The 21,596-nt window shown below is 38.1% G+C and overlaps 2 long non-coding RNA genes across 2 annotated transcripts in view; both read left to right on the top strand.

Moving 5' to 3' along the window:
* Nucleotides 1–243: 243 nt before the first annotated feature.
* On the top strand, nt 244–5,332 carry LOC140622429 (uncharacterized). The gene is made up of 3 exons (XR_012022194.1): nt 244–364; nt 2,876–2,941; nt 5,047–5,332. It is a non-coding gene; the product is annotated as an uncharacterized lncRNA (long non-coding RNA).
* A 4,435-nt stretch (nt 5,333–9,767) lies between these two features.
* LOC140622427 (uncharacterized) overlaps nt 9,768–21,596 on the top strand; it is a 39,734-nt gene continuing 27,905 nt past the window's right edge. The window contains exon 1 of the long non-coding RNA XR_012022192.1: nt 9,768–9,894. This is a non-coding gene — a long non-coding RNA (uncharacterized lncRNA). The remainder of the gene's footprint in view (nt 9,895–21,596) is intronic.

Here is a 21,596-nt window from a genome sequence, read left to right as displayed (position 1 = left end):
CCTACGAATTTCTGGCAAGTTGAATAGAGGATATGAGAGAAAGTGTTTCCAATTAAGCCTTCTAGAATTTTGGCCTGAGCTCCTGGAATGATGAAATTTCTATTTTCTGAACTGTAGGAGGTGGAGGCAAGGACAGGTTTAGAAGAGATCAAGAGTTTGTTTTTCAGGTCATGGGTAGAATGCATATAAGGTACAGAAAAAGAGATGTCAGCAAGCATCTGGAGGTCAGAGGAGGAGCCAACGAGCTTGGAGCATAAATCAAGTGGAGAGTCGCAGATGTTGAATCAGAACCAAGAGGCCAGAGGAGGTCACCAAGGAAATGAGGAGGGATGGAAAGAAGGTCTTAGGATTGAGTCCTGAGGAGGTAAGGAGTAGGAGGAGATGAACAGGAACGAAGTCTCGGTGGCCATGGAGGAAGGGAGACAGCTAGGAGATCGCCAGGTTTTGGAAAGTAAGAGACATTAGTTTGCTTTCACATCTTTACCATTTTTCACTCGTATTTTTAACAAAATGAAGCAATGAACATAAATCTTTGTGAACATATGTATTTCCTGAGGATTCATTCCAGAAGTAGAACTGCTATGTCAAAAATAAGTACATTTAGAAATTTTATAGAGTCTGCCAAACTGCCTTCCAAGTCGGCTTTACCAGTTGATTCCTCTTCTAGAGTGTTTGAGAGTGTTCATTTCCGCGTGTTATTACACACTCTTAGTATTTCCAAACCTTAAAAATAAGTAAAAATACCTGATTTTGGTTTGCATTTTTCTGATCAGTGTTAAGCCTGAGTATCTTTATCAGGTTTGGTCCATTTGTATTTCTTCAGTGAATCCTGGTCCAAATCATTCACCCATTTTTTATTGACTTGTTTTTTTATTGATGTGTACATGGAGAAGCACTTTTATATCCTGAATGTAATTTCCAGTCTGTCACTTGTTGTTTAACTTTGTTTATGGTGTCTGTCATCGCAGAGAAATTGAAAATTTTTATGCAGTTAAGTGTGTCAAACCTTTTCTTTATGGCTCTGGGGTTGTGTTTTGCTTGGATTTTCCCCACCATATGGTTATAAAATTTACCCTGCATTTTCTCCTTAACACTTTTATAGTTTTGTGTTTTACATTTACCTCTCTAAGCCATAAGGAATTTATACCAATATATGGCTTGAAGTTGAAAATGACTATTTTTTTTTCAATATACATAACACATTTTGGTAACACCATTCATTGAATACTTGCTCTCTTTTCCCCACTGATTTGAAATGTCACTTTAATCATCAGCTTAATTTCAATATCTTTCATGATTTTTTTTCTGGCCTCCGTGTGCTATTCAGTTGGTCTACAGATCTATTTTTGCATAATTTTACATATTTTAATAACTATTATTTTATGATACTTTTTAACCCTTTAAATAAGTTATTTACCTTATCTTTTGAGGGGTTATTGTTTCACATTTTCCCTTTCATTAAAAAACACAAGAACCGATTTGTAATGTTCCAATATACAAATAAACATTTTTGAGATTTTCCTGGGATTTTGTTTAAATCAAATAGCTAAAGTTGAGAAAAGTGTGCATATTTATAATAATGACTCTTCCTTTGATAAGCATAGCATACCTTATCACTCTTCCATGTCCCTTGACAGAGTTCTAGAATTTTCTTCATGACTGTCTTACTCACTGTCTTACTCACTGAATGTTAAACTTATTTCTAGCTAATTTACAATTTTTCCTAGAATTTTATGAGAAGGGATATTTTGAAAAGGTGTCCAAATACAACTGTAAGAGGAGAGCCACCTAAGTTTTTATAATGTTAACTCTATTAACTGGGCTTCAATATTCACATAGCATTTACAGTAATTAGAATGTGTCTTTGGGTAAATTTGCTGGTTTTTCCGATCCACTGCTTGTCAACTTACAGCTGATGGTGTAATAAAACAGACCACTAGATGGCAGAACAAGCCATCTTTCCTGGAGTTGGGTAAACATTTTTAGACAAGAAACAGATTCACAACCCCGGTGAGAATAAATTATTTTGTAGTCCACAATGCCCTAGCATACACTGGTGATTTATAAAAAAGAATCAATATAAATAGATCGATGATCCCTGACTCCAAAACAATTGCCATAAATTATACTTTATTAAAGTCCTCAAACATGGTGTGTTTTTTTTTTCTTCCTTGAATTCATCTTTCTCATTCCACTGCAGAACTTTAGGTATTCTGTAGAGTTCAGTTTTTTACTTTCTGCTTCGTATGGTTTTTTTCTACCTCCAAATAACTACTCCAGAGTCTCAATCGTCATCTCTGTGCCCAGAACCCAACTGAATTCATGACTCTGAACTCACTTTTATCCTCAGGTGTCATATTTTCAAGAAAGAGTCAACATGTTTCATAGGCTACATGAGATTTTCCTCCTCCTCCAAGGCAGATGGGTTGTTGGTACTTATTTTCCCCCAGTGATCATTTGGCCAATACTTTTTAAGCAGCAGACTATATCTCCTTAGTGGGCTGGGAAATTAATTTATTAACTGTGTCTACCAATATAAAAAATGAAATATAGTAGAAAAATGTTAGAGTGTAATGACCATAGTAAGGGAAAATATCCCTTTTATGAGATGTTTGTGTTAGCTAAATATATTCGTCTATTTGAGTATGTGTACTGGATGGTGATAAAAAATGTGTTTTTTACTGTGGGTCATAGTCAAAAAAAAGTTTGAAGAAGAAAAATAGAAACTGTACTGGAATCTCCCAGACTTTACCTTATCCAATATAATGGAGGAACCCAAGGCTCCACTTCCTGAAATGTAACAGATGACTTGATGCCTAGCCCTTCGGTCTTTGCACAAATATTAAACTCCTATACTATGCCTCTATGTGCACAGGACCACGGAATCTACCAAGGGTTTTTCTAAAGATGTAGAAGTCCTCACCTCTCTATAGCTGCTCAGGTATGTCAAGTTCTCTCGTGTCTCCTGCCATAATTAGCTTCAGAGTTCCTGCGTGCTGCACTCTAAGCACAGCCATTGGTGTCTCCTTGCCTGACTTCTTTACAGGAGTAGATCTAAACCCTATCCATGTTGCAGTCTCACTGGACATTCACTTCTATGTCTTACTGTCACTTAAAAGTGAATACATTTGAATCTTAACTCATTTTATTTGTCCCAGATCAGCTCATATCTCGATTTTTATATTATTAACAGCTTTATCTATTTGGTAATCACTTAGGTAATCACTTAACATGACTATTAGGTTAGATGCTAAGAACATTCTCTTTGGACTTAGACGAATCTGTCTTTGAGGTGCCTGGTAGTTTCAGTAGTTTCAGTAGTTTCAGTGACCACCTCTTGATTTCTGCTTAGGTCATGATCTCTTTCAGATCCTGGGATCCAGCCCCACCTTGGCTCTGTGCTCTACACTCAGCAATGGGCTCTGAGTTCAGCATGGAGTCTTCTTGAGAGTCTCTCCTTCTCCCTTTGCCCCTCCCCATCTTAAATAAATAAATAAAAATCTTTAAAGAATCCTTCTTTGAATATCAGCTTACCACTTTCTCTCTGCGTGTCTGTATGCAAGTTACTTAGCCTCCCTAACTCTGACATCCTCATTTCTGCACTGGATAGAATGATGGTGCCTATGTTATAGAGGTATTGAGAAGACCAATGCTATGATGCTTTCAAAGCTCTTAATGCTGTGTTTGGCAAATAATGAGAACACAGTAAATGTGAATTGCTGTTTTTAATAGTAGTGGCAGTGATAGTAGCAGCAGCAATCCTGAAAAAAATCAACAGAATCCTTTATTCACTTTGGTATGATCTGAATTCTCTCTCTTTTTTTTTAAATCTAAATTCTTTTGAGTTTTTGATCCTGCATAGTACCTAGCTTAATGTCTACTGTATGGAATGTGTTCCATAAGGTATGCCTGTGATAAATCTTTTTTATTTCAATATTCCATAATTATTCATTTTATTCAACTAATCTTTTAATAGTGTTTTCCTCAAGTACTTATTTTGCCTTTTAATTAGAGAATTACTTTTTCTAAAAATGCTGTTTATATTCCACAATTTTGTAGTGAAAATTGGGAGGTATTAGTGTGGTTCCTTAAAAAAGAAAAAAAAAAGGAAAACTATATGCATGCCTTGTGTTTATAGAGATGAGATTAATCCATTTTTTTTCATTATGAAGTTCACATTATAAATGTAAAATGAGAAGAGTCAGAGCCTAAATGTTGTAAAACTACTCTCAAGTGACTTAGAGGTTTTCCCCATCCCCCAAATACTTGATATATTTAGAAAAATTTAAATTATCTTGTTCCTTTACATTCTCAAGATATTATGGCAAGAATATGCTTTCAATGTAGCAGAAAAAGAAATAAGATATTTGGAGACACTTTGTTCCCTACGACATCCCTACATCTAATTCAGTACCTGGCATGGTGCTCAACAGTATTTACTGAGGGAGAATGTAAATAAATAAAAGCAATCACAGCCTGGACTTGGACTTGCTAATTAATATCCTGGCAGTAGTGATTTACTTCTAGAATATAAAATGGGGAAAGACTACCTTATAGGTCTAGCATCATGTAAAATGAGAACTGTATGAAAGCGTATGACAGATAGTAAACATTATCATTAGTTTCCTCCTCCCTTTTGTTGATGTAATGATAAAACTTATCTACTTAAATGGTTGGGTTAGTCTTATTAATAGAGGTTTTAATGTTTTGATAAGGCTATAAAAGTATAAATGTAATTCAAGACTGCAGTGTAAGCACTGAATATTACTGCTAGCTCTAGAAAAGGATTTTAGGCCGTCTATCCTATTGCTTTATTTCATAGATGAGGGAACTGAGGCACAGAGAGGTAGAGGTGTCTCTTTCCCAAATTCCTACAGTAAGTTAATAACTTCAGTGGATCTACATTCCAAATATCTTAATTCCCAGTAAAACACAAAATAATCTTCCCTCTCAATCTCTCTCTCCCTCCCTCTTCCCTGCACCCCCACTCCTTTCTCTGACTCTTTCTCTCTCTCTCTTTCGTTTCCCGACCTCTCCCTTTACCAGGCAGCTTCCCAAGCTTGGTGTCAGATGATCATCGGCCAAGAGGGACCCACGAGAAAAGCCAGTAAGACAGCAGGCAAAGTTAAGACACAGCATCTGTTAATGTTTTACTCTCATGTTAAACATCAGCTAGAAACTTAGGAAGAGCTCTCTGGGGTGGCCAGAGTTGTGCAGCTCACGTGCAACACATGCCAACCACTCTGGCCTTTGAGACTCTGGAGCACTGATGGGAAGCTACAGAGAAATGCAAGAGTGAGCAGTTAATCAAAGGGCTTCTCCATATGTTGCTGGCACCTATGTTCAATAAATCTTTAGTCCTTGCATTTGTTCCGTGCTTAGATTATTTCATTAGTTTTTTCCCTTCAAAATATTTATTTACTTGTATTTATGTCCATTATTTCAACTATTTGTCCCTATATTATATTTTTAAAATATTTTAGTCATAAAAATAGTTTCTAAGAAATAAGTAATTTATTTCTGTTCATTTAAAACTTTATCTTTTTATAATTGTATTGATGTTTTAACTGAAGTATGTTTTGCTTATTTAACCATCTCCCTTCTTCAAATGTTTAAAAAAAATCATTGGCATCTGTTAAAAAAAAGATGTTTGTAAAAATATATATATAGTTGATATCATCTTTAAATATTATTGTTTCTATTTAAAAATCAATAAATTATCATTAACCTTCAAAACTACTGAGTAGGTAAAGTTATATCATCACTCTGAGAATATTTAATATATTTAGGAACTGAAATCTGACCTGAAAGAGTGTAATTAATTATATTTTTAAATGCCAATCATGGGGGACCTGGGTGGCTCAGTGGTTGAGCATCTGCTTTTGGCTCAGGTGGTGATCCCGGAGTTCTGGAATCAAGTCCCATATCGGGCTCCCTGCAGGGAGCCTGCTTCTCCCTCTGCCTGTGTCTCTGCCTCTCTCTCTCTCTCTGTGTCTCTCATGAATAAATAAATAAAATCTTTTTTAAAAATGCCAATCAGTTAGTCAGCCTACTGTTCATTTCTTATTTTCCAGGCCCATACTAAAGTCTGTTACTGTAACACTTGTTACAGAAAGGCTTCATAGTGGGTATTTTTGGCTCCATATTCCAAATGAGTAAACTCATATTTAAAGAGGCCCAAATCACATGACTAATGAGAGGCAGGGTAAGATTCAAATCCAAGGTATTTGGGGCTTCTTCCATCATCTCATGAAGTCTCAATCAACTAAAAACTTTCAGCATTTATTTAGCAGTGGCCATGTGCTAGATGCCGTTGTAGGTATCCTCTGTTTTTCTCACACCACCTCACTCAAGGCATTATAACAATCTGAAACAGAATTGCAAAGGTCAAATTTACCTTCTGTAGAGGGATGTTGATCATTTGAATCTCAGTCTGATTTTAAATACTCCATACTTCTATAGGAGTTCTTAGGAATGTGAGATAGAATTCAAAAGGCCCATTAACCTGGATCAGAAAAAAAATCATCATTTTCATACTAATATTTAATAAGACTTAACACTGTCATCAACTATGAGTCATGACTAAAAAGAATTACAGTATTACAGACGTCCAAGGTAGCCGAAGGTGTCCAGGAGGTAAAAATGATTAAGATTCAAAAACTTCCATACTGACTTTCAAAAAAGTCATTATGCTTAGCGTTGGGGTTCATAAATCAACAGAAAAACCTACCCCAGTGAGCTCAGAGACTTTTTAAGGACATAGATGTGCAAACATTAAACACAGGCAGAGTTCTTAGGGGCTGTAGTGGAGGTGGTCAAAGATAAAATCACCAACTTTATTCCAGACAGCTCCCCAGGAATAGAGGCAACCAGGAGGCATTTCTTTTTCTTTTCTTTTTTGTAAGATTTTATTTATTTACTTATTTGAGACAGAGAGAGAGCATGAGCAGGGGGAGAGGGAGAAGCAGACTCCCCGCTGAGCAAGGAGCCCGATGTGGGGCTGGATCCCAGGACCCCGAGATCATGACCCAAGCCAAAGGCAGATGCTTAACTGATTTAGCCACCCAGGTGCCCCTCAGGAGGTATTTTTTAGGAGTTTCTTGAGCAATATCTTTGGGAAGAATAGCAACCCACCCTGCAGCGACAGTTCAGGCAATAAGTACGAAATCTTGGTAAAAAGAGAAATTGTGCAAATGCACTGAATGTGGGTGGCAAGGAGTGTTTGGAGAACTGAACACTGTGCAGGACCAGTGGGCTGCAAGATGCATGGGAGGCTGTAAAGCCAGGCAGGGCCTGGTCATGCTGGTCACTCCGCCTTAATACAGTGTCGAGTTTCCAGAAGAGGGGAAAGCTTTGAGAAATATCTATTTCCCACAAGAAATACCAACATGTTTAACAAATAAGTGATCGGGGCTGATCTCTACAAGTCTTTATTATTCCCTGACTGTAAGCCTTGTTTTGCTTCAAGCCCACCTTGAGTTTCAGGTGCTTGGTTTCTTGGAGGGGCAGCAGAGATAGCTGAGGTTGACGAGATGCCCCTGAGAGAGAGCGAGAGAATGAGAGCAGGGTCCTCTTAGTGTGGGGTCTTGGGCTCTGGAATGTTAACCAGATGTTCAGACAGAGCTCCAGTTTGTTTTCCTTCTGACCAGAGTTCTCACTTTGTCTGGGAACAGAGGCTGGAAACGAGGGGGCTTGCAGGAATTCTAGGAGCCATGAAGGCAGGGACATGAAAGCGCTGGCTCCTTAAATCTGGACTTCCGTTCCAGATACCAGTGCAGATCTTCCCTCACTGCCCAGAAAGCGATCCACAGCTTCAGTTGGAAAAAATAACCTTTTCCAAAGCTTTGAGGCAGCGCCGGTGGGACTAAAGTTGGGACAGAATGGGCTTGTGCACCAGTGGGGGCCAGAGATAAAATTTATTGAGTAACAGCCCTTTCTGTGTGTCAAGCACGATGCTAAACATTTTACAAACATTAGGTCATTTTTTTTGCCTCACAGTAATTCCATGAGGTAGGTATTACTTTTCCTAGTTTGCTGATTAGAAAGTTGTGCTTTGAGAGGTTAAGTGGTTTCTCAGACTTCACCCTACAGTTTGCCTGTGTAGGAGCCAAGATTTATACTCAGCTCTGGCCGACTCCAAGCCCGTGCTCTGTACAGCAAGAGGCAGTTGTACATAGTGGAAAGAGCACTTTTTAAAGAGTCAGCCTGGATCCAACTTCTCACTCTGCCACTTAATTTGCTGCGAAACTTCGGTTAAGCCATTTCCTCTTGTCTCTTGGATTCCTTATATGCAGAATGGGATTAATAATAATTTTATTTACCACAGATACTTCTTGTGGAAACCAATTGAATTCGTGTGTATAACAGAGCTTTTGATGTGGTCAAGTCCTATGTAAAATAATTTACACATTTTTAATTTCCTTCAAAGCCTCAGTTTCGGGGATCCCTGGGTGGCTCAGTGGTTTAGCGCCGCCTTCAGCCCAGGGTGTGATCCTGGAGACCCGGGATCGAGTCCCACGTCAGGTTCCCTGCATGGAGCCTGCTTCTCCCTCTGCCTGTGTCTCTGCCTTTCTCTCTGTGTCTCTCATGAATAAATAAATAAAATCTTTAAAATAAAAAAAAAAAAGCCTCAGTTTCTTTACCCATAAATTTGGGATAATACCAGTGCTGCATATCTCACAAGGATGTTGGAAGAAACAACTAAGATGATCTATGGGGAAGTACTTTATAAGCTGTAAAGTATTATACAAATGAGGTAATGTGCAAGCGATCACCTTATAATTCTAATAGGCTGTAAGGGATTACAGCGATTACTGCCAGTTCCTCTGAGACTAATAACATGTATCACTGGTTAATATTCTCTTGCTTTTATTAGGTTCCTTCGATTGCTGTGGCATATGTATGTTCCAAGGAACTTGGCATCGGACTTCATCCTATCCAATTCTCCCCCTCCCAGCCACTATTCAACAAGATGACGCTGCTATGAAAGCAGCAGCCTGTTCCTTGAAAGACCTGCCCAAGTCAGAGCTTCATGTATTACATATCCTAAGATCCGCACATGCATTAATACTATAAAAGAGGTTTTGTGCGAGAGACAAATACAAACACCATGAGGTCACTTCTTCCAGAGTATAACAGGATGCAGACTCTTGGAAGAAAATAGTATAAATGTCCTTTCGGAAAATTTTGTCTCTGAGCTCAGAACACATTATAAATTTTTCCAGAACCCTCCAACATACAGTACATCAAACAGAGTGCCTTTTCTTTTCTTTCCTTTATTTCTCTCTCCTTTTTTTTTTTTTTCTCTCTCCTTTTAAGTACTATTTTCAGAGAAAGGAGGAAAAGCTAGGAGGAGCTTTTAGTGGCTAATGATAGCCAATGTCAGTTTGGCCCTTTGACCTCATAAGGTTCCACACTGCTTGCAGAGAGAACAGTGGGTCCAGGATCAAGGTCTCAGTCCCACTTTCCCAGCTGGGTGAATAGTTCAATTTTTCAGCCCTCTTCATCTGCCAAGGAGGTCAGTATGACATGCCATTAAGTAAATATTGAAGTGGAAATCAGGAGAGCTGGGTCTATTAAATAAGTCTACAAATAATTGTAGTATGACAAAATAACTACTTTTAATGAGGTCTGCTAAGTTCCTGACATGACTTGTCAGAAACTTAATAAACAGTTTTCGAATGATGAAAAAAAAAATAATGGTATAAAATACTCAGTAACCAGTAAGCAAAATTTCAATGGAGGCATTCTGCTCACTGTGCTTATAGATTTCTGGAGGCTCTGGCTGTAGCATATGACTTGTTTCTGGACCAAGAGGGCTGACTCCAGAGAAGGTGTAAGAGCCGTGAGTTGCACACCAGTGATTCCCTCCACTATGCAGTGCTGCCTCCTATGGTGAGTGAATTATCCTCTGAGCCTCAGTTTCCCCATCTGTAAATGAATCTGGAGAATCTAGTCTCCATCCAGCTCTGGAAGGTCACTTCCAGCTTTGTGAGTCTACTTTTCTAGTACAACGCATAACATTCAACCCTAGACCTCAAATATGCAGTAAGCACTTAAAGCCAAGTCCTCGCTCCAGGAAGAGACATCAAACACACAAGAGGTTGTATAGTCTCTCCTGACAGAGTAGAGCCATCATTTCCTTTCATGTCTTACTGAAGCATTAGGCCATTTGATTAACTGTTGACTCCCAATCCCAGAAATACTAAGTAGTAAGTTGACATCATTTGCTCTCATTTCACACCCTGGGTAATTTATTTTTATTAATTAGCATTGATAATTGATTATTACTTCTTATTATTGATGAATAATTAAATATTAAATTTTATCAAAAAACTGTAATGGTTGATCTTCAGTCTTTTCTCTCTAGACCAATGATTTTTATTCATAATTGTACATTAATGTTATGCAGCTTTTAAAACAGAGGGATGGTGGGGTGGGGTGGGGGTGTCTGGGTGGCAGTCAGTTGAGACTCGGCTTCAGCTCAGGTCATGGTCTCCAGGTTTTGAGATCAAGCCCTGCACCCAGCTCCTTGCTCATTTTTTTTTTTTTAAGATTTTATTTATTTAGCCATTAGAGACAGAGAGAGACAGAGGGAAAGAGAGAGGCAGAGACACAGGCAGAGGGAGAAGCAGGCTCCACACAGGGAGCCCGATGTGGGACTTGATCCTGGGTCTCCAGGATCACACCCTGGCCCGAAGGCAGGCACTCAACTGCTGAGCCATCTAGGCATCCTGGCTCCTTGCTCATTGCAGAGTCTGCTTGGGATTCTCTCTCTCTCTCCCCTGCCCCCTCCCCCATTCTTAAATAAATAAATTTTAAACAGAAAGAAGGATTTGGGGCCTATTCAGTGAGACTCTGATTTAATCAGGGTGGAGTTGGGCATTTTTCTTTTTTTTTAAACTATTCAAGTGATTCTACTATGTAGTCAGGGTTGAGAGCTACTACACTAGAGCAATATCTTAAATTTTCTGTGCAAATGAATCAGTTGGGAATCTTGTTCAAGTGAAGATTCTGATTCTATAGATCTAAAACAGTGTCTGAGATTCTATATTTCTAATAAATTCCCAGGTGATGTTGATGCTTTGACCCTTGCCACTAGGAGTATGGTCCATGGACTAGTAGCATTGGCATCATCTAGAAGGATGTTAGAATGCAGAATCTCAGGCCCCATCCCAGATATACTGTGTTAGGATTAGCCAGAGGAACAGAACCAACAGGAGAAATATACAGATAAAGAGATTTCTTTATAAGGAGTTAGCTCATGTGACTTTGGAGGCTGTCAGGTCCCAAGACCTAGGAGAGCCAATGATACAGTTCCAGTCTAAGGCCTAAGAACCAGGATAGCTAATGGTATGGTTCCAGTCTAAAGGCCAGCTGGCTGAGACTTGGAAGAAAATGTTTCAGTTTGACTCAGAAGACAGGAAAAACCAGTGTCCCAACTCAAGGCAGTCAAGGTTGGAAGAGTTCCCTCCTACTCTAAAGAGGATCAGTCTTTTTGTTCTATTCAAACTTTCAAATGATTGGATGAGGGCCACTCACGTTAGGGAGGGCAATCTACTTTACCTAGTCTAGGAATTCAAGTGCTAATCATATCCAGAAATACCACATAGAAATACCCAGTATTATATTTGATCAAATACCTGTCCACCCCTTGGCCCCGTCAAGTTGACACATAAAATTAACCATCACTTCTACTGATTCAGAGTATGTGTGTGTTTTAAGATATTGTGCATATAATGCACAAATGAAATATGAGAAACACTGAACTGTAATAATAATTCTCAACTATTTGTTCCATTGACTCCTTTACACTCTTAAAAATTATTGTGGATCCCGAAGTACTTTTGTGCTTTTGTTTATATGATTATATCTACTGATATTTCCTAGATTAGAAATGCAAACTGGGGGACAGTCCCAGTGGCTCAGCAGTTTAGTGCTGCCTTCAGCCCAGGGCCTGATCCTGGAGACCCCGGATCAAGTCCCACATTGGGCTTCCTGCATGGAGCCTGCTTCTCCCTCTGCCTGTGTCTCTGCCCCTCACTCTCTCTATGTGTCCCTCATGAATAAACAAATAAAATCTTAAAAAAAATTTTTTTAAAGAAATGCAAACTGGGTTTTTTGAAATTATTTTAATAATTGTTTTAATTTAATTTTTAAATTGTTATTTTAAATAACAACCTATTATATGTTAACATAAATAACATATTTGAATGAAAAATAACCATATTTTTGAAAAACAAAAACTCTGTGAGTAGAGTAGCATTGTTATACATTTTTGAAAATCTCTTTAAAGTCTGGTTTAATAGAAAGCAGCTGGATACTTGTCCTGGCTACTTGCTTCTGATTTTATTATGTGGCAGTATTGTACATCATGTAGACTCTGGAAAACTGCACTCTATTCCCATAAAATAATGAGTGAAAAAAGACAAACAACACCTTAATATTATTGTAAAAATGGTTTTAATCTTGAATACTCCCTGAAAATGTCTCTGGGCTTCCAGGGTTCTCAGGATGACTCTGTAATTACTGTTATAGAGACAACATAGAGAATCTATACAACTCCTTCCAAAACAGACAACTTTGGATCTCATCAGCAAACATGCCACAGTTCTACTGAAAGTTGGGGCAATTATAGCATTTTCTGGAAGAAGCCAGCCCCTTTTTCCATCAGCAAATTACATGGTACTGACAGCAGGTTCAAAGACCAATGATTTGATTGTCAGTTTTGCAAGCTTACTAACCCCTCAGCACTGAGGGGTTGAGTTTTCTCAACCTCAGCACTGTTGATATTTTGATTCAAAAAATTCTTTGCTACTGGGGTCTGTCCTATGCATCGGAGAAAGTTTAATACCATCCTTGGCCTCTACCACTAGATACCACCAACTTTTCCCTATTGTGATAACCAACAATGTCTCAAACATCACCACATGTCCCCTGGAAGGCAATATTATGCCTCCCTGAGAAGCACTGCATAGATTAAGGAAAACAATGGGAGAGCTGAGGGTAGGATACAAGTTTTGGGCTCTGAATTTTGTCTTCTATGTCTTCTATGGAGCCTTTAACTGAAATAGGGAATAAAGGGGGAAGAAAACTTTTAAGAGGAAAGACAACAAATTCAAATTTGTGGTGTTGATTTGGAAATATCCAAGGTCTCTCTCCACATGGTTGAAACATGAATAGAGTCATAAAAGGAACTGCTACCAAAGGACGTTCTCCAGAGACACAATGTAACTTTCAGAGAACATCCTGTGATTGGATATAAAAAAGAAATTCTTTTCATTTGTTTATTATGTTCCAGACACTTCATAACACTTCTTATAAATTGCTGTGATTCTAGTCAGTGTGACCTTTTTAGCATGAGAAACTGTGATTGAGAGAAATTGAGTAACTATTCAAAGTAAAAAACTCATAAGTCAGACTTTGGAGTCTTAGGGCTTTCAATAACCCCTTTCTTTCCTCTCTCTCTTTTCTTTCTTAAGTTCACCAAATATAAATGGCTGCCATGTTGTAGGAGATATGTATCCTTCTGGTATACACTAGGGTAATGGAAAGATAACAGTCTTTGTCCCTTATGGAGCTTTCAACCACACAGCAAAGACAAAAAATTAAACAAGGGATAGATACTAAAGTATGTTAATTGCTATTGTCGAGGAATCACACACAGTGCCATAGGATCCTGTCATAAGATGCTTATTCCAGTTTCCAAAGGGGACGAGTTCAGAAAAGGCTCTATATATAAAGTGGCATTTAAGAGAAAATCATTTTTTAAAAGATTTTTAAAATTTATTTGACCGAGAGAGAGAGAGAGAGAGAGCGCACACAAGTAGGCGGAGCAGCAGACAGAGGGACAGAGAGAAGTAGGCTCCCCATTGAACAGGGAGCCCAATGAGGGGCTGGATCCTAGGACTCTGGGATTCTGACCTGAGCTGAAGGCAGACGCTTAATGAACTGAGCCCCCCAGGTACCCGTAAGATAAAATCTTAATGATGAGTAAGAATTAGAAGAAGAAGAGCAGAATGAATTCTTGAATCTGAGTGAATACTCTGTGTAAAGGATGCCTCTCTCAATTTTTTGCTGTTTTTTTAAGTCTAAATTCTTCTATTTTCTTTCATCTTTTAGCTCAATGACATTAATAGCATTTTGTTAAATATAACATGAATACGTGGTTATATTTATTGAAAGTACCTTTTTCTGAATTTCCTTTAAATTATAGCAGGAGAAGCAGTACAGTGTGGTGAAGCTTTGAAGCCTAGATTCAAGTCTCAGATCTATAACATTCTGGAAGTGAGACATTCAGTAAGACATTTCCCTCTGAATTTTCACTTGTAAAACGGTAACAGACTATGATAAAGACCGTATAAGATTATATATATGGAGATGCTCTTGTAAACATAGACTTTTATTAAAAACTAGACTCGTGTTCTGCTAGGGGAAAGGATCAACATGAGGAAAGTCAAGAAATGTGAACACAAAAGTCATGTTTGAGAAAAAGCAAATAATTCATATTAGTTGGAGCCTTGAGATTTGATGCAAGGAAAGACTGAAAAGCAAGTTTAATCAGTATGGTTGTGGGTCTTAAATATCAGAGGGCTTACTAAATTTAATAGGCAATTTATCCCATGTAGATTATCACTCTTTACTGCTTTGACACCAGAGCAAGAGCCAATATTCTCTGGGGAACTTTATTGCATCTGGAAGTATCTATGAAGCCTTTATAAATAACTATATATTATATGCTGTCATTTTCACAACTGATTCAGAAGCAGTGTAAATATTTCTTCAATTTCCAAGTATGCTTGATTTGAAGTTGGGCTCTAGAAAACTGCCTAGCAGATGCAGTAACATTTCTAGGGTGCAGAAAGAGAAATATAAATAGTAAGCTAAATTTGGAAATGTTTTAAGATTTTTCCAGACTGTGATATGTAGTGGTCCTACCAAGCTGTTTGGTATGGGGACCGGAGGTGAGAGGGTCACAACAACCAGAGCCTCAACTGACCTTGGTGAAGTTGCACTATGATAATGTAGGACACTGAGGTGAGCACAGGTGAATATCTGGAGAAAGCAGCTGTGAATCAAGAGTCCCCAGAGAGAGGACACCTAGAGGCCATAGAATGTTCTGGCCCCAGACACAGAGAGATGATCTTATTGGAAAGAACCTCTTAAGAAGATGTATAGTCCAGGAGGGAGGCATTGCCACAAATTCCGGGGTAGTTCTCATTCACAGGAGACCAGGAATGCATCTAGTGTTGTATAAAGAACCCAGGTCCTGTAGGCAGAACATGTGCTTCTGGGGTCTAGTAACTATCAGCTAAAATCTTCCACAGGTCACTTCACCACCCTGAGACTTATTTTCAGCATCTGTAAAATGAAACAAAATCAGAGCCTTATCCATAAGGTTGTTATGAGAAACAAATAATATTACCTCTTAAAAACACTTCCATGCATTTGAGGTATTATGGAAGATATAAGCTGCAGATGGGAGAACTCAATAAACAATGTTATTAAAAACAGGAAGTGATTGATTTTATTTTAACTTTTTAATAGTATATATGTATTTTCAGTATTTGGAACACATTGGCTTCTTAGGATCTAAGCTACCCAAATTTTATCCTAAACACCCATAGTTTCTTTCCAAAAAAATTAGAAGAAAATTCCCACTTGAAAAGTATAATAAATCTCAAATAAAAAGATAATTCAGTAATTTAAAAAGAGGAGCATGAATTGATGGCTCACACTACATGTTGAGCCAAACCCAGGATTCAAAATGCCCAACATACAGTCCTTGCACAAAGTGTGGTTTAGAATTCTCCACCAAGGAGGGCACTTGATGGGATGAGCACTGGGTGTTACACTGTATGTTGGCAAATTAAATTTAAATAAATTTTAAAAAAATCAGAATTCTCTTTCCAATGAGAGAGAGGAAGAGCCTAAAATTCAGAAAGTATTTAAAATTAACTTTAAAAGACCCTTCCATTCCGGGAATGTACATTCATTTTGCTGCACTTCCTTCACTGTGAAGTGATTTTCTGGGACAGTCAGAACATAGGGCTATAATATTTTCCATCAAGAAGCTAAATGTCTGGAAGTGAATCTTCTGAGACAAATAGTATAAGGCATTTATTAAAGTTTTACATGCCCAGTCATACTGCTCACTAGAAAGCTTTGACTATTTTAAAGTCTCATTAGTCCTAGAGAATGTCCACTTACTCACTGCCTTGCCAACATGGAATATTTAAAATCTTTCTTTAAATTTTAAAATTCTACTAGAGTAGAAACAGATTCTTACTATTATATTTTGCATTTCTTTTAAAATAGATGGATTTTTAGCTTTAAGAATGTTGATAAATGTTGTGAATAAAGCTATTTGGTCAGAAGGTATTCACATTCTTCACCTACAAGATATTTACAAATCTTTCCTCACCCTTTTGCAAATAGTATGGAAGTGTCTGTTTTCATGCATCCTGAGTATTATGTTTCCCAATCTTTACCTCAAATCTTAAAAAAAGAAAATCTTGTAAGAAAAAAGGTTTAACTTCTTTCATTAGTAGATATTTGAATGAAATTTGGATAAACATTTCTAAAAGTTAACTTCTGAGAAATAAAAAGGGAGGGAATTAGACTATCTGCAGAATGAATTAATATCTGGGATGGGTAGGATTGAAGGTAAATATAGATAGGAAGTTCAAGGTGAATTTAAAAGGTAGAACTTTTTTTAAGATTTTATTTATTTATTCATGAAAGACACACACACACACACACACACACAGAGGCAGAGACATAGGGAGAGGGGGAGAAGCAGGCTCCATGTAGGGAGCCTGATGTGGGACTCGATCCCAGGACTCCTGGATCACACCCAACCAAAGGCAGATGCTCAACCACTGAGCACCCCCAGGCATCCCCAAAAGCCAGAACTTTTTAAACCAAGACACAGATCATATAGTACTACAAGAAGCAGAATTAAGAAAATGCAAAAGCAGAATTAGGAAAAACAATAAAATGGAGTATCTACAATTTGTTCCTGTACCCGATAACTAATAAAAGAAGGGTACAATACTCCAGTACTAGATTCCAGGACCTTTTCTTCTTTCATGATCAGATGCTATGCCACTTTCCATTCTGCACTTAACCCTTGATTTCATTTCCATCTTGTGACCTCTCTTCTGCCCTTTGGGCTTGGCATGGGAAGTTGGATTCCTTGGCTTTGAACTCTGTTGAACACTGAAGATTTGACTCATTCTCACCTTTTCAATTCCATGCTTGGGTAATATTCTGTGGGTCATAACTTTGCCCTTATTTCAGACCACAAAGTTCATGTGCAGCACTCACATTGGGCTGCCACAAGGGCGTATTGGATAGTTTGGGTAAAGGAGGTAGTGATAAGTAAAAGCATGGGACTTGTTGATGGAAAAAGACTACCTGAGCCTTACATCTTTTCTTCATTTGTATTCAGACATATAGATCACAGTGACCCTTAATGTAGTAGTTATCTTTCACAATCCCCAAACATGACGCTGTTTCTTCAACACATGATATTCTAAATGCAAACAAAGGCCTTCAACCACACATTTACTCAACTAGATCCTTCAAGATATAGCTTGAATATTACCTCCTTTATGAAGCCTTCCTTGGTTCATCCAAGCTGTTAATTATTCTCTTCTTTGTCCTTCTACAGTTGTTTAAAGAAATGAATAGTAAGTGTTGTGTCATTTTGTAATGTTGCCAATTAAATATCCATCTCCACAATACCTCAAATTCCTTCTGCTTTGCAAAACCTAGAAAACTGCCTTGCATTTCATAAGCCCTCAGTAAATCCTTTCTAAATAAATGCTTAGTGATGCCAGTGACAAAAGCAAAACAAGAACTATCACCTTCATTTATTAGAATGGATGAAGTAATTGAGGCATAAGAGACATAGAAGCCTGCCCAAGGGTCACCCAGCTAGGCAACATCAAGTCTGAGACTCAAGTTCAAAGTCTCTGAAACTCATCTTGGGAATATTTTTTTTTTCTCTTCAAAATACAATCTTCAAATCAAAATGAAATAATAGAAGACTTAAACAGGGTAATCATAAAGAACTAGTGGCCAAAAGCTTAGACATGCTGCATCGGGGCATGAAAAGTGCTCTGTGTTTCTAGTCCCAAAGCAGACATTTCTAAGGTTAACATTTTACTTGCATTTAATTACATATGAGAAAAAATTATATTCTCCCCTGAGCTTGTGCTGAGGGATGAGGTAGTAAACAGTCTGTAAAACTCAGGACTTGTGGCTTCAAGGAAGTTTCAGACTGGTAAAAAGATTCGCAGATTAAGAATCTTTTTTTTTTTTTAAGTTTTGCAAGTCTGTTATGCATTTATGGCTATGTTCACTTTGTATAATGTTTTATATGTATTTTAAATGGAAATTCCTTTGGAAAGCTGTACAAAGAAGATTAATCTAATATTTCTCCCACTTCACAAATTAAGGAAAAAATGCAGAGGTTATAGAGCAACCCAGGGCCAGAGTCTTCATGTTTGGATCTTTCCTTGGCTCACTGATCTGGATAATCGGACAAAGAGCTGTTTTATGACTATGCTTCCTTTTCAGTCCACGTGCTTTGCAGGCTCTTGTTCACTGCAATAGAGCATATTCATTTGAAAATGTCTGTGCAACATTCAGAGTGGAGCTGGTGCTCTCACAGCGTGCCTTTGAAGAGCAACAGCCCTCCAGCCTTCAAACAACATCCCCACATTGAGATTAAAGCTCTGCCATTGATCTCTCAACTACTGCTGTCCACTCCCTGATCCCCCAACCCCTGCATGTCTTAAATTTCCTTTCAGTGAACTCATAGGCATAACTTGTCCCAAGACCCAACATAGGTACCATCTTAGACCTATTTTCCATTCTAAATCCAATATTACATCAATCCTATTGCTTTTCCATTCTATATCCAATATTACATCAATCCTATTGCTTCTCAGCACTTAGCCTTTCGAAGCCATCCTTCCTTTCTTCCCGTCTGTGACCGAGTTCAGGTCACAGTGCTTCTTTTGGGCCTCCCGCCTTTGTTCTTGTCCCACTCCAACCAGTTCTACACAGTTCAGCCAGACTAACAGAAGTGAGACTGTGGCTATTTTGATGCTTTAAACCTCTTCAGCTCTTTCTGGTTGACATGTACCTTCCCTCCTACCTCACCCAAATTTCTTTTACCCATTGTCTAGGACAGATTTCAGACACCTTTATATGACTCAGGAGACCTTTGTGATTTGTCTCTGTGTCTCATCACCTTCATTTTTCCTCAGTCCTTTTTATGCTATGTGTTCCATCCAGACTGAATAACTTACAGTCCCTTGCTGCTCTCCAGCTCTGTTCTCTGGCACGTAAATACAACTTCCTCTACTTGGAACATCCTTTTATCCTATTCCCCATCCGTCCTTTCTCCTTGCACTTTTAGCCTGAATAACTTCTATTTATATTTCTGGCCTCAGCCAACATACCAATTCCTTCAGGAAGCCTGGTAAGCCCTTTAAGCTGAATTAGGGCTCATGTGCTGGGCTCTTTGACAACTGATATTTACTCCTAGTTAATAATACAAATGGCATTGTCTTAAAATTGCATGCTGTTTCTTCTGTTATACTATCAGTGATTTGAGTCCAAAGATCATGCCTTTTAATTTTTTGGGTAAGTCCACAACAGTTAGCATGATTGCACATAGTAGGCCTTCAATAAATATTATTTGAAAAAAAATAAAGGGATCTAACTAGTGAATAAAGGGTTAATATCATGGAAGTCTCAGTAAAATGGAGTTATATTAAAATTATGTATATAATCTAGGAGGATTAACATATTTAGAAAGATTGATGCCCTTGCCTAGCACATCTCAATATCAAAGGTTAGGGGACTTTGATCACCTTATAGAGCCTTTGCAAATGTTTGTTTTTACTGTTTTTCATTGGGAGTAGAGCTGAAAATCACAGTGAAGCTCTGATGAACAAAGCAGCTCAAAAACAATTCTTGGCATTTTTCTCAATGTCAGGTTTTACTCCGACTTTGTCTTTAGATGTTATCAGCCAGTGGAACCCCTGCCCAAAGTGTTTTGGCACTGGCTAAATAACCACATTTTTATTAAATGGAAAATGAGTCAGAGTCTATAAATTAGTTCCTGGTAATGGTTTAGGGACATGCCTTTCCAACTTTAGCATGCATAAAAATTCTAGAGAAGCCTGGAGATTCCCTAGTCCTCACGCTCAGATACTTGGGATGTGTCTCATGAATTTTTATTTCTAACAAGCTCTCCAGTGAAGCAGATGCTAGCAGTTCACAGACATCACCTAAAACTGGTTAAGCAACAATCAGCAGTTATTTATTGAGGGCATACAGTGTGAGAAACACAACAAGTAGGGCAAGATCCTGCCAAAAGGATATCCAATCAATTCTACAAATATTTATTGAGTGTCTATGTGCCACCAAGTGCTGGCCTACACACTGGATTCAGACATAAATAGAAAGTCGTCTCTGCTCTCCAAGGGCTCCCCATGTAGTGACAGAAGCTGACACTGGTTAATGAGATTCTGATACAGACTACGGTTGTTGAGATAAGTAATTTGGCTTTAGCAGAGCACGGGCTAATGCATATGATGGGCAAAAATAGAAAAAGGCCTTTCAGACCAGAGCAGGAAGGGCTTCAAAACTCATCTTAAGGAACATGTTCATGCTTTTGTTTGCCATGGAGAAAAAAAGTTTTGGTGTTTTTTTGTTGTTGTTGTTTTTGTTTTGTTTTTTTTTTTTAGAGGGGGTATAATATTAATAGTTTTTTGGAACACTGACAGTAATTTCTAATAGCAGTGTTTGTTCATGGTTATATGGAGATACTGAGAATAGAGACAGAGACTGTAAGGAGAGGATTGCTATTGCTCCAGCAAGAAGTAATGAAAACATAAAGCATGGAATGGTAGTAAAATTGCAATTTGAATACAAATATACAGCCCTCTTCAGGCACAGTGATAGAACTCCTGGGGCTTTTCGTACTCTTCAAGAATATTTCAGGCCCTCTGAAGGCCTTGTAAACCAATTTGTTGGTTCTTTCTTCATGCTGAAATAAAGGGAGAAGTCAAATCCATTTTGTTTATTAATGTATTACCGCACATAATAAAGTTCCTGGAGGCACATGGGTGCTAAATAAATATATACTGATTGATTGCCATACTGGAGAAGGCCCTACGTGTCACCTAAACTCAGCCATTTATTATTTGTTCATGAACAGTGAAACTGGGATGCCTGGGTAGCTCAATGGTTGAGCATCGGCCTTCAGCTCAGGGTGTGATCATGGAGTCCTAGGATCAAGTCCCACATGGAGCTCCCTTGGGGTGCTAGGATCAAGTACCACATTGGGCTCCCTACAGGGAGTCTGCTTTTCCCTCTGCCCATGTCTCTGCCTCTCTCTGTGTGTCTCTCATGAATAAATAAAAAAAATATTTTTAAAAATAAAAAAATAAACAGTGAAACTGAGACCAAAGAAAGAGGAATTTATTAAAATCATACATCTGGTTACTAGTAAAAGCATGACTAGAACCCACATGTCTTGACTTCTAGTCCAGTGCTTTTAAATATCACAGCAA

Source organism: Canis lupus, chromosome 31 (genome assembly GCF_048164855.1).
Source record: "Canis lupus baileyi chromosome 31, mCanLup2.hap1, whole genome shotgun sequence".
NCBI lineage: Eukaryota > Metazoa > Chordata > Mammalia > Carnivora > Canidae > Canis > Canis lupus.
The sequence above is the reverse complement of the archived record's forward strand: the minus strand, read 5'-3'. Positions and strand labels throughout refer to the sequence as shown.